General features: G+C 44.7%; 1 long non-coding RNA gene across 1 annotated transcript; it reads left to right on the forward strand.

The window, feature by feature from the left end:
* Positions 1 to 8208: 8208 nt before the first annotated feature.
* Positions 8209 to 9220, forward strand: LOC118511701. The gene is made up of 3 exons (XR_004906174.1): positions 8209 to 8662; positions 8903 to 8967; positions 9037 to 9220. It is a non-coding gene; the product is annotated as an uncharacterized LOC118511701 (long non-coding RNA).
* The last annotated feature ends 290 nt before the right edge of the window (positions 9221 to 9510 follow it).

Raw genomic sequence — 9510 nt, forward strand, 5'->3', positions numbered from 1 at the left:
ATTCGCGGTTCGCGGGGTCGACGGTTGGAGGCGCGAGTTTTGTGTCGTTCTTTACGGCGATTGAAGTCCAGAAGGAATCAAGTCAGAGAATGGACGGCCGAGCTCGCTATTTCTTTGAAGTTTTAGTGGGATATTTTGTACATGACAGCCAGTTTCTACACTGCGTGCAAAACTGTTTTCCTCACGCCTAGATACTGTTTATGCAATTGGTAATGCTATTCGTACCCCGGTGAACTTGTCCGTCTCGAGAAGAGGATGACCCAACAGCGTGACACGAGCGAGTCGCGGCGAGCGATCAGGTGAAGTCACAGCAAGGGGTCAGCGATACAATCAGAGCATGTCGAGGGTGGCATAAATTAGCAAGCCCACCGTTTTCACTTTCCAGCCGGTGCAACACTCCCCAGTACTGCTTATCCGTCCGCGGATTGAGTAAGAACGACTTGAACGACCTGCACAGTGTCCCGGTGCGAAACAATTGAAGGGGATTTTTAATGTTTTGTTTGTCAAGTTGGGTGCTGATAAATTGCAATTGCATCGTTGGAAGGAGCTCAACTCGTACGTCCGTAGGTGAGTAAAAATTTCCTTCAACCTGGCAGATTTAATTGGATTTCATCAATCCCACGAAAGCGAGTTGCTGCTCTTTCCAGGGTAAGAGTAATGAGCTGTACTGAAGGTAACGCCGATTTGCCGATGATGATGATGATGGTGGTTTACCGTTACGAAGCCTGCTGGTGAAGGTTAGCCTTCGGTCACGGTTTCGGTTCTGCTGACCTTCGTTTGGAGGATGGAGAGTTTAGGAGCTTTCGTGGTGGCATTTGTACCTTGGTCAAGTGGTGCAGCCGTAATTATAAATTATACATGACCGAGGCCTTTCTTCGCGATCGATTTTGAGCGTCAATGATCTTCAACCTCATTGCGGCATAGGCGATCACCGCATGGGTGTAACCATTATCCGTGGACCGATCGAGTGACGCCACTGGGCCGGTACGGTTGAACGCGAACTTGCACTTGGATGGTTGAGGATTTGGACTTTCGGGTGAAAGACGCGATCGTTCAAGATCTGACAGCGAACGGTCAACAATTAACCCGACTGGTCGGGTAGGGAGTTCGTCTCAATTAGTGGAATGGAAAATTGAACAGACACACACACACACACACACGAAAATAAACAGCACTTGTACGGTTCGATGTCTGCTGTTTGCCGTCCCGCCCTGCCTCGGCGGCCTCGATGCGTCGTGCATCTCGTACGCTGATGACGATGATGATGCGGGAGAAGCATATGAAGAGTTTGGCATTGAGACCGACTAACCGACTAACGATTACTGCAAGAATCGGCCAGGCAATAGTGCGCTGGCACGGTGCTGGGGTACCGGTGAGTGGGTACATACGGTTGAACTGTGCATGCAGCCCGTTACCCAGATGCTGTTCGGTGCGTATGAGCTAGCGTTCGAGAGGAGTTACGCAAGATGACCACGGCACAAGACACTGTGGGGCGCTGCAGTGTGTTCGAACAGTTAGCTCAAGGTCTATGCCACACGCCACCGGTGGGCTCGGGTTGGCCGTTGGGCGATCGCCAAGAGCACCAAGATTTCCGAACGGGGTGTGTGGGGTGTGAGCTTATGCAGAGTGAGAGAGAGTGAATGAGTGCATTGACAATGCATTAGCAGCGCTAAGTGGCAAGACAAAGATTGTTTATTGGATTTGGGCTGGAAGTGTTGAATAGGTGAATTGTTTTGCATTCTGTTAGCGTTTCAAACGGTGGAAACTGCTCTCGAAAAGGAACGTCTAACACAAATCGGTAGCTTTGGATACAATGTTGCGATCGAATTCGTAGTTGTGTACAAAAATGCTGTGGTTAATCCAGGTATTGTAACAATTTTAAATAAAATCGAGCTAATAATTTATTAACTATTTTTCAGAACTTTTGAACTAAAGACCCTTCTTAATTCCAAACGAGCTCTCAGGTCATGCCTGCCATTTCTGGTTGTCTAGATTTAATGATCCCGTACGCAGGGCTGACTACTTTGCTACGAGTATAATCAAGTCACAGAAAGCTAAAAAATGGCAAGCCGAGACCTCTCGAGTTTGTAGTGCCAAGGAAGAAGAAGAAGAAGATTTAATGATACCGCATAGCAGGATAGTCATCCCTTAGTATAGAGGAACAACCCAGATGGGATTTGAACCACGGTTCTACCGTGTGAAAACCGGTGCCGCCTCCTCTCTTAATTACGAGAAGCATTACGTTCATAAGAGGTAAATTTATCGAATGATGATTAAGTTGCCTACGAAAACAAAAACTTGTAAACAAAGAACTTCAACACAGGAATCGTCAATCACGAAAAAATAAAAAAAATCAGTAGAGAATTCCACAAAGTACCATTACAAATCAAAGCTCGGCCCAACATTTGCATAAAGTCTCGACTTTGATTTCATGGTGTAAAACTTTTACAGCCCTGCCACACGGTTAGTAGGCCACCGGTAGGGCCAGCATCGCAGCAAAACACGTTTTTGGTCATCGAACTTTGGGCCGATTCGTCTTCAGCGGTCGGCAATTTTTGTATTGGCTTAAAAAATTAACATACGATACCAAAACTAATCAAACCATTCAACCGACCAGTCAGCCAGTTGGGATGGGATCGGTGGAGTGGTAGATAAAGAGTGGAGGTGCACAAAATTAGCAGGGCATTACAGCAGAGCAGGACAACGAAGAAGCGAAACGAGAAACGTGTTACAACGGCGGAAAGTGCCAATATATCTCATCTACCGCGGAGTTTGTCACTTTCTCGGAAATGTTTCAAGCTGGATGGAAGGGCAAGTGACAGTTACCAAACAAGAGTTGCAAGGTTGGCAAGAAGATCCAAATTTCGGTATGATCTCTTTTTCGGAATCATCTCTCCCCGTAGTGAATGTGACAGCTGTTTAGCAGCGGTGATCATATTGAGGTATGTGGAAGCATCAAGAGATATTTGTGTACTTCTAGCGAATCTAATGGTGGTGCAGCTTTCATGAGTGTTTGTGCTCAGTTTAATCGAGGATCGATTACGAGCCAAAACGATCGCTTTAGTAGCTACTTGCGTTGACATGTGCGGAAGTTGGTAGCAGCTGTTACTCAACACAGTCTCTGTGATCTAGCGATAAGAATGCCAGATGAGATGGTTCAGTAAGCTGCCAATTATTCATAGTTACCCCAACACGCGATCGGTTTTGGTAGGGAAGTAAAGCAACTTCTCGAAAATTCAGCAAAATCCTCAAGGTAGACTGTCGTTTGGAGCGGTTTCTGCAGGTCTGGTCGAAAAGACAACGCATATGAGGTTACAGGCAACAACGTCAGTATTGATAATTGGAACAGTTTTTATACGAAAACTGACAACTCCACTCACTTTCGGTACGAGTTCCTGTCAGTGTCGGGTGCCGCCATGGTATCTTTGGAGCACGGGTTAGGCAATGCAGGTCCTCGTAGGAGCCTTTGAAGTGCGTACTGTCCAAACAGGCTCTTTCGACTGGATAGTCGAATGGTGCGGTATTGCGTTCCTTTCGTGCGTCGAGCATGGATTTGGTTTTAGCTCAAGGAAATCTAGTTCGGAAGCAAGTAGCTTTTCGTTTTCCTGCAGCGCGCCAGTACCGTTAGATCCCGCACGTCTGCATCGGCCCACGGCCTTGCATTCTCGTCCGCGCAAACGGCACAAGGAGCACTGTGGAGAGCTGTGCTTGAAAGTGATTAATATAAATAAACATAGCTAGTAGTTGGGTATGGTTTCGTGTGTCTCGCGTGCGGACGAGGTTAACCTGAGAACGTGTGGCTTCAAAAACACAAACACACAAAACTGATCGAACTAGTTTTGATTTATAATATGTTTATCTCGCCCCGCGTAATCCAGGCTTTCGAGAAGGAACGTGTTAAACACTGTTGAACGATTTTACGACCCGTCGATTGGTATAATTTGACGTTTTTTTGTCTTGTTATTCTTACGGCAGGTGATTGTTTCGTTCGGTTGTCGGTTTTCGTTTCTTCTAAACATCTAAACACGGCCTGCGCAAATGGCGAGGCAAACCTGCTGATCCGTCAAATTCCCCCGTTGAATGATCCACGCTCATTATTGGCGTACCGTACGTACGATCAATCATCGCGGGTTGCGTAACACAACCCATCGCGGAGAAAGGCCCTGGCGTACGGCTGCACGGGCAAATGGCAAAACCAGCGACTGATGGTGGCGTTCGATTCGGACAATTACCGCCACCGTGTGCACTCGCACTCAAGGCTCCGGGCGGCCAACAACATCCATCGTCCATTATGCTGCGAAGCATCCTTGTGCCGGCAGAGTTGTTCGCGAGCGTGGTTTACTTCTTCGCTTTTCATGATCATGACTGGGCCGTACACCGTCCCGGGCCACGCCGACCTAGACATTAGCGCGTGAAGTGCAGTCGAGTAGCGAACGTTGTGCGACGTTGATCAAACACCGAGCGGCCGGGGAGGATCTATCGGTTCTCCAAGATCATGCGATCCACTCCAACACCGATGGTGCAAGGACGCCCATGCCAAAGGCTAGCCTGTTCGTGGTGTGCTTTTGTGTGTGTTTGCCCGCCCAGGGGCTTTGGCAATGAAACGCAAAGTGCGGATCCTAAAAATGGTGGTAATAAGGTCCCGCTGCATAACGCCAACCTTCATTCGCGGGTGAGATGAAGCATCGATGTGATTGATATTGGCTGATTGGCCAATAATTTACCCCGTGATGATTCGGGAGAAAATGCCAAACGGCACATTTTCGGTAATGTTGGAGTGGTTTTCTAGCTCGATGTGATCGTACGGTGAGGAAAGGATAATATAAGCATAGATAAGCATAGATAAGAGCAGCATAGACATATCAAGAGAAACTGTGAAATGATGAAGGAGCTCTAAGATTGTTTGGGTAAATTTATTTAGCAAATTGTTTATGATTTTTAAAATAATTGAGCTGATATCTTTTCTTTGGAAAAAGTGTGTTTTGTAGATTGTAGATCTTGACAGCAAGGTCAATGAACATATGCTTGATCGCTGTACAATCAGTAAGCAATAAGGCCATGATGTCCCTGAAAGATAGATTCGATAAAACAGCTGCCTTAAATTTTAGTTTGTATGACCAGAGATGAAGACAACTTAAGAGGACATTAAGCAAATAATTTCCACTACCTACCATAAGCTTAAGATCCTCAAAAGACGTGCGAAAAAGATACTTTAGTAATAGTATTCATTCATGAAGGTCAAGTCTAGATTTGAATTTTTAATCCTCTTTTGTTAGTTCTATCCCGCTGAGCTTGACGGTAGCTTCTGACGTAAAACTCGTATCATCTGGAGCTAAAAATGTCTGGAGATTGGAGTTAGTCGTGGTCATAGTATCGTACACCTTTGGTTATGGTGGATCTTAAACACGCATGGTGTTAGATGCGACAACGGTGCCGTTCTCTATACGACAGGACCGGGGTTCAAATCCCACCCGGACCATTCCCCCGTAGTTGAGGACTGACTATCAAACTACGTTTGGCCTGGAAAGCCAGAAATGGCAGGAAGGACCTTAAGAGGTCGTAAGGCCAAGAAAAAGAAAGAGCCTCTTCAAGGTCAAGAAGAGAAAGAGAGAATGATAGAGAGAGAGAGAGAGTGAGAGAGAGAGAATCCCTCATAGTTTTTGAAGAGTTTGGAGAATCTTTAGAACAAGCAGTGGTTTTAGTAATCAAAAATTACAGAACGTAAGTTTCAAGAAGTTTGCACAATATCTTTGACGAAATCTAGGATCTTTAAGAAGAACAAACAAAATATTTTTATACAGTTTATTAAATATTAGAGTGGGAATGTGTTATTTCGTAGTTCTAGAGGCTTAAGAAAATATAAATGGTTATTTTATCAAACAAAAACGTGACTCAAAGATCCGATGGAATTGAAATCAGTTTTCAAAAGTGCAAAATGGTGAACATCTGGATTTTTTTTATTAACTGTGTGGTGTGCGAAAAATTATGGCATAATTTTAAATTCTACGCTAAGTGCTGTGATGTTCTGAATGATATTTTTAAGCGAATCTTAAGGAATTTCTGGAAACTGACGACGAACCAAGCTCAATTTGTTTGGCACAAGAATGGCTGATGTTCTCAAACATAAAACTGCTACAAAGGAGCATTTTCGAAGCTTTATTTGTTGAAAGTTTGTTTTTTTGAAGTTATTTTTAATCGTTTCAATGAATAATGAGTAATGAAATCCGTAAAGCTGAGAGCTGCTGAATTATGAACTCACCGGTTGGAAGGATTATTTGTAAACTTTTTAAACCGGGCACAAAACGGGTGTAATTCTTACATTATACATTGATATTTAAATTGCGCATCTTTCGCTCTCTTTTGCTAGCTTGCCGCTGGTATCGGTGGATTTTCGATACGTTACCGGAAAATTTTTCTGAAACTTAACCCTCACAGCGATCCGAATTTGTTCAACGGGTTCAACCGATCGTCGAACTGCCCAGCCAAGAAACTGGATGACCGTGAATATTACAGTTTTATCGCAACTGTAGTTTAGATTCTTCTGGGATCTGTTTTTTTTTTCAACAAAACAAAACCAGTGTCCTTCGGCCGAAGACTTTGGCCAACGGGGGTCGGGGCAGAAAATAACTAAAAGCTAATAAATGTTTGCGGAAGCGACTCGCAAACCGGATTTGAAGCTTTGGACTGGACATTCTTCGTTTGAGAGGCGCAGCAAAATCATCGACCCGCGATGGTTGGAGGTTTCTGTTGGTAGAAATCAATGTTAATGATATTAAAATGATCCCACCGAATTGCTTCCCGATTTTTAAGGCGACGAGCTGCAGTTAAAAACCTTTGCTCACTGCGAAGGTGCTGCTGCGGTGATTGAACGGGTATTTGGGAGCCATAAAAATCATATCGTGATCGTGCGTTGCTCTGGGGGCTTCACAGTGGAACGCTAATTAGAATTGGAACACAGAGATTCGCGGTCAAAGTTAGGTGGCCCGACCCTGTCTTAACCTTCGCCCGTTTATGGTGTCGCTTGGAGTGTATGATCTTAAGAGTTAAGGGTAAGAAGCCTGATACCTGAATTATGAATTAGATGCGATGTGTTTCAGAGAGGGCAAGAGATGATTCCAACAGTATGACCTAGTGGTTAATTCGACAGTGGCGCCGTTCTTCATACAGCATGACCGGGGTTCAAATCCCATCTGGACCGTTACCCGTATAGTAAGGACTGGCTGTCGAACTATGCGGTAGACCTAACAAGGTATACCTAAGAAGATGAAGTAGAGCTGTAGATCAGTGTACGTTTCACAAGCGTTCGAACTTCCAACGCCCAATCACTATCTCTTTCTCATATTTCCCATACAACCTTCGGGTGCACCGGCCGGTATTACCTGATTTTCGGACAACTTTGACAACCAAACGGTTGACGCGCAGACGGTAAGCTTGAAACAAAAGGGACATTAAGAGTTGTCAAACTTGTAACTCTTCCACCGTTAGTAGCTACCCTTGCCCACGTCTGTCACCAACAGCTGAGGGTTTTGTGCGGTACATTTGGGCTCTGGAATGTAGGTCAATATTTTGTTCCCTCCCCACAATCCTTCTCTCCCCCTCTTCCATCACCCATTACGGTAGGTGTTCCGATAGGTTTTCCGACGAATTTCGTCGCGTTAGCGCGGATGCAGTGCACAAAATTGAAAGTGATTCGGCGGCACGTGATTGTGTAAGATCCGGATTATAGTATGCAGCCCAACAGGTTGACAAACGTGGTTGAAGGTGGGCCCTTGTTACCATGTCCAGTATCATGTGTGATTGAAATGTGTCCCAAAACGGTTCCTGCTGTAACTGTGATATGGCTCAGACGCTAGGATAGTGCAATAGTTTAGGTTAAATGATAAGGGGGTTGCTTGAAAAGACGCTTGCAAGACGCACAGTGCGGTGGTGAAAAATGATATCACTGGCCACGCATTGCGTACACTGTGTGTTCACGGCTGTCCCCGTTAGGCCGAAGGTGAGCTAACTGTGGCTGTTTTTTGGCAGGACAGACGTTTTGGCGATAGTTGGCACAGTTCAGCTCAATCAATCTAATTAGTGTTGGCAGGAAGGCAACACTGCGGCTACGGCGGGCCTGTCTCGTGTACCACTCACCCTTTCGCTGTTGCTCGGCCATCGGAACGCGATCGAAGAGCGGGTTGCGTTTCGACGGTGTGGGATGGTGGTGGTGGTGGTGGTGGTGGTGGTGGTGGTGGTGGTGGTGGTCACAGATGGCCTTGGCACTAGCCGTATGTTCGTGGCTGGCAAAGAAATATGATGGAATTATGCATTTAAACTCCGCAGTGAAGCGCAAGTGTTTTTCCTTTTCTCTCGCCGTTGTGTTTGCTAGCTTTGTTGGCGGCGACATCTTTTGGTTTGTTTTTATCGTTAATCTTCTGCTGCTTCGCTCGCGGATGAAGCACGACGCGTCTGAACGATCGCGGATGTTGATGATGAGTAATTGTGCGTCGTGTGTGATTAGACGGTGTTGTGGGTTTGGTTGGAGCGTGTGTTATACCAGACAGATATTATGGTTGACGATTAACACAAAATAAAAATTTGGCTTTAAACTCATAGAAATGCTTTGTTTTGTACGTGATTTATGTGATATGTGTGAATGAATTGTACATTTTGCTACCATGCGGTACGTACTTTTAGATTTGGGCTCGCTTCAGATGATTATCTTAGTATTTGGCAAGAATGTTGCTTGTTGCTGTAATGTATTTGTTAAAAATAAACACCGATTAGTATTTCACCGGGTTGAAAAGACCCTTCGCAATGTCCTTGCCATTTTGGATGTTGCCTTTATGTGCAGACAAATTGCTACAGATGAGGAAATGCAATAACAGTTTTGTAAATTATTTTTCTTTTAATATTTTTCCAGCCTTTTATTTCTGAAGAAAATTTAAACCATCAAATAGAGACGTATGCCAAGAATGCAGCAAGTTTGTATGAGCCTTCTAATGTAGCATAATCAGATGAAAAGAACTATATATATTAAAGGTTTCGTGGTTGCAGAAATTTGGTTCAAGAGACAGAACTTCCGTGTGGCTGGTAAAGAATGCCCCGGTCTCGCCATCCACGTCTAAGTCGAACAATCAGCAAAGATCAGTGGTTGAAGGTGCTTGAAAGTCCAAGAAGAGAGAGAGTGAAAAAAAAACATTCTAGACTTGCTAATCAAAAGCTTTATTATTTATTTCCGAAAATTGAATCCAGTTTTCTGTGATTAAATCAGATATGATAAAAAATATAGAGAAACAGAATATGAAACATCATACGGCAATCTTCGAATGTTCATGCTCGTCAAACGTGTTTGTAAATTAATAAGTTAATCGATTCGAAAAAATCGTCCCCATCAAACAAACAAAGATCGGTGAACTTTGGTCGGTTTGCCCTTCGAGCGAGATGCTCAACCGCTTGACGGCATGATCCTCCGGACCGGAAGTGTTGATGAACGTGATATGAAGGCACACATCTCGTCTGCTAACGCGC

Source organism: Anopheles stephensi, chromosome 3 (assembly GCF_013141755.1).
Source record: "Anopheles stephensi strain Indian chromosome 3, UCI_ANSTEP_V1.0, whole genome shotgun sequence".
Classification (NCBI taxonomy): domain Eukaryota; kingdom Metazoa; phylum Arthropoda; class Insecta; order Diptera; family Culicidae; genus Anopheles; species Anopheles stephensi.